The following is a 10,090-nucleotide window of genomic DNA, read 5'->3' on the forward strand; positions in this document are numbered from 1 at the left end:
ATACTAATTTATAAATAAAATGGGAATATAAGCGACTGCCTATGTGCTCAATAACCCTATCAATGGTATTGGAGTCCCTATCTACCTATGCTTCATCATCAATAAAGACACATATTTTTTGGACCATGTCCTTTCTTTGTTGGAGGAGTGTTCACAAGTCTCACATGTGATGATGCTGCTTGGTCTATAAGCAGCCTAGGAACACATCTTGAACATAGCTTCATGCTGACTTGATAGCTACTATGAGGTGATACACATTTCTTTCTCTTGCCAAGAACTCTTTTAGGTGCCATAATTTTCCCTACCAATGATTTCAAATGACAATAGATATTTAGAAGCCATTTTATTGCAATAAGATTTATTAGCTTTACCATAGATGACATGTTTGATATTGTTATAAATTCATCACATTGTAGCTATATGGACAACTTGCATCAACTTGCACTAATTTTTACAAATAAGGTCATATTCACCACACGAAAGTTCAAACATGAAAGAAAATAACATGGTTACTCAGGCTCCAAAGAAAGTGATTATTACTTTCAAGCAATTCTTGCAACCTATGCATTACCATTTAGTCATCTAAGCACATTTAGAACTTGTTTAAGATATTGGTTTTTGGAACTCAAAACACGAAAGAAATTTCTTATTGTAAGATGTAAATATTTGCAACCCTCTTGTAGATGTTAAATCCTATTAGACACTGTTTGAAAATAGTTCCTCCCCTCTTTCTCTCTCCTCTATTTCCTACCATGTATGCATAGCAAAGTATTTTTCTTAGTCGTGCTGCCTTTAATAAAGCATTTGAGGTAGTATATATTTGTATAGTATGTGTCTAGCCTATGCATTCATGTGACCTAGTCTTACATGGCCTAGCATAAGGATGTAAAGGCTAGGACTAGTATATATAGACTGTGATAGTCTAGGGCTTATTGTATAGTTTATTGCTCCTTCTTACATTTCTTCATTAAGGTGCATTTGCAAACTTGTTTATTCTCTTTTGCAAAATAACCTTAAGAGACAAATATAAGAAGGAGAAATAAGAAGTGTAGGTCCTAACCTATCCAAGCCTAGCATATTTATATGCCTAGCCAAGTATCTATATGCTTAGGCTAAGACTAAACTTATGCTAGGTTAGACAAAGCATACTCTAGGCATATGCTGCATTAAACTTAGGCTTAGGCAAGTGCTAGGGATAGGCTAGGCTAGGGTAGGTTTATAATAAAGGTTTAGGATTACATCATGCTATTTTTGATTAAAGGTTTAGAATTTGAATGTAGTCTAGTGTAGAAGCCAAAGCCTAGGCTCAACTAGTTTGGCTCAAGGTTTATACCAACTATGTATTTAATCCATGGTGATTTTCAATCCTATGTACACAAGTAGAGAATTGAAACAAATGTCCTCTAGCCCCTCAAAGCATAAAAAGAAAAATATATGTACTCCATTGATTGATAAATTTCAATACACTTGATCATGACGAGTATATTTGCTATGCATCATTAGTTACCTTTATACACAAGACACTGACATTGCAAGGAAATACATCTATTAATGAACTAATAAACATGTTTTTTGAAGTTGGAAAAAATATCGGTATGTCTATTTGGGCATCTAAATGCATATGTACAATCAATGCCTCTACTTAGCCAATGCCCATGTATAGCCTAGACTAGCCTATGCATTATTCCTTTCTCCTAATGAAACCTACGAATATCAATTGTAAACGAAAGATCAATTAGAAACAAAATGTATGAATAACATATAATGCACCTTCAAATGTGTTTTCTTTCCATGCACATGCATGCATGCATGCAATGGCAGACCAGATAGGCGGGAAATAAAATGCAAGCTGTCACCTAGATCATTTCATTACCACCAGAAGCTTTGACAATGCCAAAAGAACATTGCCTTATGTGTTGAATGAGGCTAATTAGTTATCCACCTTTACTTGCGATGAACTACAAGCATGTCCTTGACTTTTGGCAAAATAAGGCAACATCAAATCAGGGCCTTTCATGTCTCTTAAGATTTTTTATGACAAGCCAAAATATGTGAATGACAAGTGCTATAATAAGGCCTCTACTTAAGAAAATTTTGATTCACGCCATATAAGACCTGCATATGATACTTTGGTTCACATATGACGCCCCATATAAGACCCATTTATTAGCACTTATGCCCAGGTCCATATGAAAACATAACTAATGATTAGTTTAGCAACTTGCTAACTAGTTGATGCAATAGTCGTACTTTCATAGCATGTGAGTTGCCTCTAGTAGGTTGTGGGTCTGCTTGAACTTGAGCTGTGTGAGTGTATTATTCGTGATTCTATAAGATGGTCACTTGGCTATGATCTGCCACCATTCACCAGGTTATGCATTAGGCTAGAGCATATTTTTAAATCTTGAATTCCCATTGTTATGCTGCATGCTAATGGCGAATGACTTGCTGTGATACTGGCGCTACTAGCAATGCATAATTCCTTATTAATTGCATGTGGTATTTGTCAAGTCTGGTGGATAGTACAACTCAATCATGTAGGCAGCATTGATCACGTCACACCAAGCATTATGAGATGGTTGTGCCTCAGAATCACGAAGTGGAGTGCATTTTGGAATTCAGAATGCTCTGCATTGCATGGTGGCAGGCAGACTGACTAATATGAGCTTCCACCTTCCGGCGCAGTCGTGGAAATTTGCACGTGCAATGGCCAGTCATAATTCTATTGCACGTGGGTTGGTTTGGGTCAAGACTTGAGGAGTTAGTCGAGTCGAGTCTTGAGACTCTCGGAAGGATAAATACATTCTATTGCTGCCACGCAAGCCAAGGAGTTTGAAATATATGCAGAGCCAAATTTTGCTCCAACCAAGTTGGTAGGCGGAACCAAGTTGCTCCAACCAAGTTGGTATCCATTGTTGACTACCTCTCTTAAACGCTCAAAGATGATCATATGATTACTGATTTTTCTTTTAAAAAGCGGGGGGGGGGGGGGGGGGGGAAGAGCCCCCCCAATCATCTGCGTGGACGTAGATGATGGGCCCTCTTTTTAAAGAAAATTAGGACAACAAATCTAGAATGGCATGAATAATCACCAGATTTTTGGGCAAAGAAGGGGGGAGCCAGATCCCCCCCCCTTTTTTATAGAAAAATCAAGAAAATGCTAGTGTAAGGTAATGTAGAGTGGTTGGATGAAAGGGAACAAGGAGCTAGGCTTGATCCAACAACATAGAAAAATCCGATTGAAGGTATACTTCAAAATCCATACTAAATCTAACTTCGATTTGCATCAAAATACGAATGACATAAAAAAAGCAAGATATACAGACGTAGAACTCAGGGAAGTTACTATATGTATATTCTCTACATCACGTGCGCTCAAGGCCTATTTATAAATATCCTTTTCAATGAAATTTTCCTGAATAAAACATAACCCTTTTCTATTCAATATGTAAATAACCCCTTTATATTACACCCTTCTATATGTAAAAAATGTATAAAAATGGTATTGACAACCACAACCTCCTCTTCAAATCGTGATCTTAGCTCCTCCATGTGATGATCCATTGTAAGTAAGACATCTAAAAATGCTAGAGATGGAAAGAATTGGGGCTATGGTTGATTCATCATGCATATGAAGTTCATTACATCTAAACATGCTAGAGATGGAAAGAATTGGGGCTATGGTTGATTCATCATGCATATGAAGTTCATTACAATTCAAGGAAAAATATTACTTAAAACTATAACTATTAAGGCTTTTAAGTCTAAGCCTTAGTCCTATATCCCAACATGGTCACCCCATATGCACACTATGTGCATATAAATATGGGTGACAATTTACCCCATTTACTTAGACTTCATTTGCAACCTTTACCCTTATTTCAAAGTTTCATTTGGACACCTTCTTCCCAATTTTTAGGTGTCATTTGATGCCCAAAATTACCAAGATGCCCAATACGGGCTTCAAATTTAAACACTGCCAAGCACAACTAAATCAAGTTTGTGCGATGCTTTTCTTGTTTTCCTATGATGCTAGGTTTTCACCTGGTGCAACAAAACCAAGGTTATCTAATGTTCTTCATGATAAAATGATAAAGAGGTGGGTTTGCATCATGGATGTCAATGTCAATGAAATGTTGGTGTGCTCTTATCTAAACAAGCTATCAATCTAAATCCAAAATTTGTGATAGCATTACCAACAATCTTATTTTCACGCAAACTATACTCCAGCATAAGCATACTATGACATGTCTAAATGAAGCAATAGGTAGTGATATAAAATTAATATCAAGCTAACATCTATTGTGAATTAAATAAAAAATCATAAATAAGTGGTGGCATATCATTGAAGCATTTCAAGAGGAGATGGAGATTGTGAGAGAGTGTGTGTGTGTGTGTGAGAGAGACACTCATGAATAATAAATTAAACACTCATAACAAAAGACCTGAGAGAGAGAGAGAGAGAGAGAGAGAGAGAGAAGGTAGATGAGTGATTGAGTCTTAAATTTTACTCTTAAATTTTGATGAGTCTGCTCATTCATTGTGGCTCTTAAATTTTGATGATTTTGCTAATTCATTGTTTAGTCATCTCAATTTGTAGCGGTTGCTACATCTTTTAGGTTATTTAAGCATGCTTGAGACTTCCTTTATGCCTCCTTTTTAACTTTGCACAGTCCTCAATTTTTGAATTGTTGACTTCTCTTTATCAATTCCACATTGTAAGCTCAATACACAGTTGCCTTCTCTTTCATAAAATACTAACCCAATAGAGAGCACAACATGTCAAGTTTGCCATTTTGAAAGTCCCAACACCTTGCTCCCTATGCTTATCTTCAAGATGCGCCAAGATAGATAGCTTGAACTGGATTTGAGGATGTCGAAAGTGGAGATCCTAGAAATTTGAATGGGGGTAGAGGAAGTTGGAGAGTTCATGGTCATGTTGATAAAAAAGCATGACATAAGAGGGAAACTTGGAATCTATACACTAGTATCCACACACGTGAGCAACATCACTCTATTTCCATGTGACATTTGTGCATTTGTCTGAGAGTCATGTGGGAGCATATGGTCTACCTGAGCAAATGAAATGCATATGGACATGTATTATATAGGTGGTTGCTTGACATGCGACAATCATGTCATGAAACATTAGGATTCAATTGTACACATGCCTTGATGACATCATCCAAGTTCAAGAAGTTGTTTATAAACTCATACAAGTCATCTAATGCAACCCTTATGCCACTTGTAATATTTGTATTTCCCTCCCCCCTCCTTGGCTACATGTGAATGGAGGCTTGGGGGAGATAATCTAAAATTAAAACTTTAAAATTTTAAAAATCTTACCTTTCTTACCTTCATCAATCAGTTGCCACCATGATTCATGTTGCCATAACATGTTATCCCACTGCCCATTGGCTTTGCCATGCACAGGTTGATAGGCTTGTCTCCATCATTACTCGATCACCCCCATTCCACTGTGCATGCCCATGACCTCCCAGCCTTGCAAACTAGACATGCGGCCCAACATCAAACACAATGAGAGAGAGAGAGAGAGAGAGAGAGAGAGAGAGAGAGAGAGAGAGAGAGAGAGTGTGTGTGTGTGTGTGTGTGTGTGTGTGTGTGTGTGTGTGTGTGTGTGAATTATTACAAGAGAGGGAGGGAATCCCCCCTCTAAGGCTATTAAAGCCTTAGTGTATTTAATCATTAGCCATTAGTCCTTTTGCCTATTGACTATACATTGGTGTGTGTGTGTGTGTGTGTGTGTGTGTGTGTGTGTGTGTGTGTGTGTGTGTGTGTGTGTGTGTGTGTGTGTGTGTGTGTGTGTGTGTGTGTGTGTGTGTGTGTGTGTGTGTGTGTGTGTGTGTGTGTGTGTGTGTGTGTGTGTGTGTGTGTGTGTGTGTGTGTGTGTGTGTGTGTGTGTGTGTGTGTGTGTGTGTGTGTGTGTGTGTGTGTGTGTGTGTGAAAAGGAAATATTTAGAGGGATAGGTGAGGCTAATAGGAAGCTAAAGAAAGAGTTGAAGGAGAGGAAGCATCTCCAACACCCTCAAGGCCTATTTTCCCCCATCATCATCACATACTCCCGTGGCAAGAGATCTCTTCATCTCTTTTTGAATGTCTATCTTCTCTCTATCTTGTGGAGGTTCCATCCTCTATCTTGGGAAGTTCTAGCTTCTCCACCCTAGTTGCTTCAAATCCAAGCAGTGAATCATCAATTCCAACTAAGATTGAGAGCATCGTGTAGAGGAACTATTAGTTGTTGCCATGGCCCAAAAGAGAAGAAGCTCAGGAGCTATAAGGGCTAGAGCTACAAGTGGAGATGTGAGTGTGGACAGTGTCCCAACACCAAACACTCAATACAGGCTCCTCCACATTTATTTAAAGCCTTGAAAGAATGAAGTATTTCGATTAGATCAATATTAAATTTGATAGTATTTAAAGCCTAAGCACAAGTTAAAGTATTCAATATTTCCTTAAGTAATGAAATGATAGTAAATTACAAATCTAGAGCTATTTTGATTAAGAGAAACCTTCTAGGAAAATGATCATCATTAGATCAAGAAAAGAGAAACACTCTTAGATGTATTGTAAAAGATAGGAATATATAGACCCTTTTGGAAAATTGTGTTCATTCCATTGAAATCTCATTCATATTGGGCTATGTTACAATAAACTTAGATGCTTAAAGTAACTAGCATACCATTTAAAGCTTAGATAAAAAAATTCATTCTTTTAAAGATTAAGATAACTACCTAGATTTTCATTTAGAAATTCAACTAGTGCCTCATACTGAACTTAACAAATTGTATTCCTTCATAAGTATACCTAAAGCACTTAGATAGTATGTTTTACTTAGCCTAAAAGTTGTTGTCATAGGGTCAAATTTAGAAAGGTTACATTTAATGATGCTATGATCTATAAATATTGCCAAGATGAAACCAATGGGAGGATCCCTTAACTTCCATTCAAAGCTCTATAGATTTTGAAACAAACTCTTAGGGAATAAGATAACCATCCCAAGGTTTGAGAATCCAAGTGTTCGTACCCCTAAATGACCTATGCATCATTAATATCTTCAAGATCTTGGAAAGTCCTTATGATAACAAGTCAAATACTTGTTAATGGGTTTATTAAAACATGAAACTGCCTTGGACCTAAAAACCCATGAATAGAGTAAAGGAAGAATACTAGTTCTTTGAAAGGAAATGATAGAAGTTCACAATTTGAAACTCCAAGTAAAACCCAAGGGGAAGAGTAATCCCAAGTGTTGAATGATTGGCTACTAGGGTAAATTCTATTGTGATTTCAAATTATGCATTAAAAGGGATTGTTTGATGCACCTTGAAAGAAATGTGTGTGTTTGTAAAGGTTTAGGATTCTGATTGAATCTTAATATAAATAGGTTAAAAGAAAGGATTTCACGAGACCTTCCGCAAGGCTAGTAGAAACCTTACATCACAGGAGTTGGTTTTACCACTTTAGAGAGCTCAAACTAGCCCTAATGGTGAGAGGTTGCTTCATAGGGAGGAAGTTAGGTAGGATGCAGTAAGGGTGCTATGGGGACTTTGGATAGTAAAATTCTTATGCAGCTAAGAATTGACTAACCCCTACATGACTCAAGATAGACTTCTTGAGAGCCTTGTTACCAGTTAAGGACAGAAATCTTGGTGGATATTGAACCTTTGAGTTATTGATTCCACATGGGAAGAATGAGAAATTGCAATACGAAATCTTTAAGATAAATAAAAAATTATTTGAGAAATAGATATTTTATTATTTTTGAGTATTATGATGTAACTTACGTTAAATAACCCAATGTCTTAAAAGGTTAATTAAGGAAGCTGCCTTTATATGAGCCATAGATCAACTTTGGCTTGGGTGATCTGATGCAAAGTGGACACTCAAAGATTGACACTAGATGATTAGTCTTTTCTAAGAACTTGGATTTAGGTTGATCCTTAAGGTTTATGGTGGAACCTTATGTTGTGAAGTGGACTCAAGTGAACCTAGGTGACAAAACTCTGTGTTATTCTAAGGAGTACTAGGTGGCGTCACTTAGAAATATATCTTGATGGAGCACTAAAATCATGTCAATGAGGGCTTTTCAAGTAGACACATTATACGTGGTATCAAAACTTAAAGAAAGTAGATATGTTTGCAAAATATATGAGAACAATGGAAAATATAACTTAGGGTTTTGGAAGTTTTCTCATTGCTAATGTGAATGAAACTTTGGTATAGTGGTCAAGCTTGGGAACAATTTTTGGTATTCCAAGCTATGTATACATTGGTGATGCACTCTTTTGACTTTGAGTGGAGAAGAGAAGGTATGTGCATCTTGGACTGACTATATGATCCTTCATTGATGTACCAAGAAAGACGAGGGGTTTTGGATAGAAACTTCTATTACATTGATTTCAATCATCTTTCCTACATCCATACCAATGTGAAGAGGATATAGGTGTGATGTGCTTGACTGAGACATTCTCAACAGTACGATATTTAGTGGTCCATTGAGATGTTTTCCAACACGAGACATCATTTGGTATTGTTTCAAATAACACGAGGTTTGTTGTCTAGACTCTCTCGAGTCCACTTCACAATGAAATATCTCGGTCGCTCCTATAAGAATCAACTTGAAATCAGGGATTCTGAGTAAAGTAAGGTCACCTATAAGCTTAACTAGCATTGATTTTTTAGCATCTCCTCGTGCTAGATTGCTCGACACTTGGTTCAATGAGAGTGAGAAATGAGAGGGATTATGGATACGTTGTCCCCTCTACTTGTAGGGCAAAGTCTCACTCCAATCTTCTAAAACAACATGGAGTTAGGGTATTAATTGATTCTACATGGTTAATGTTTCCTATATTGTAATGCATAGAATTGTGAAAAAGCTCTTGACTTACCAAGACGACCCTACCTTAGGACAGATTTGCCAAGAATATCACCCTCCCACTTTCCTCGATTGGATAGTTTTAGTTAACTAATTATCTAACACATTTATGTCAAACAAATAATATCAACTTCCTTAATTAGCCCTTTAAGTTATTGTGTTTGTTCACATAGCCTAAATCACAACACACAAACAATAAAAATAGTCCTTTGAAAAATAGATTCATTTATCATTAAAATTCTTATACAAAATTTTCATCTTCCTCCCATATAGAAGAATGATCCAAAGGTCTTATTACCACCATTATTTTGCCCCTAACTAGCAACAAGGCTCTATGAAAGTCTTTCTTGAGTCATATAGGGGCCAAGTGATTCTTAAGAGCATATGGGGTTTACAAGCCAGAGCCTCCCTAGCACCCTTACCTCCTCCTGCCCAAGGATTCCCTACGGAGTGACCTCTCACTATCGAGGCCGGTCTAAGCTCTTCGAGGTGGTAAAAACCAGCCCCCTTAGTGAAGGGTTTCATAGCTAGCCCTGGGAGAGGTCTAGCACGATTCATTTTATCCTATTATAAATTAGGTACATTAGGGTTCTATCTTGTACAATCAAATCTCTCAAGTGCATCAAGCAAACCTTGCATGCACTATTGCAATCACAAGAAATTCTTTTCAAGTAATAGACAATAGGGAGGTAATCATAGTAGGATTTAACTTAGCAACAATTCTTTCCAACTTGGTCCATCTCCTTCTTAGATTTTTCTTGGGTTTCCATGAAATCTCAAGTTTAACTAGTCTTTTCATTGGTTCTCTCCTTGGTTACTATGATTTTTTCTAGCTTATTTTTAAATCTTTGCTCACAATTTAGCTCGATCTAAAGCCTTCGTTGAATGCTCCTCGATTGACCTTATTAAACAAGTATTGGTTGTTTTACTAGACTTCTATGTGTTAGGGTATGGCTAAGACTTGTCTTAACTTGTGGAAGCTAAGTTAGAAACCTTGGAATCCTGAATTTATATTGGAGGCTACATAAGCTAATAGGGTGAGTATTTTTCTTAGGAAATTTAAGCTTCTAATTTCTCAAAAGAGAATCACATTGGTTCTTCGATTGCTTCTTGAACTAGAACTCATACTTTACTTTGTTATATGGGAAAAGCGAGTCGATTTAAATATCCTAGGATTCTTTAAATGGTTGTGTACAC

Source organism: Lygodium microphyllum, chromosome 3 (assembly GCF_053477565.2).
Source record: "Lygodium microphyllum isolate KBCC chromosome 3, Lygodium_microphyllum_v1.1.10, whole genome shotgun sequence".
Lineage (NCBI taxonomy): Eukaryota > Viridiplantae > Streptophyta > Polypodiopsida > Schizaeales > Lygodiaceae > Lygodium > Lygodium microphyllum.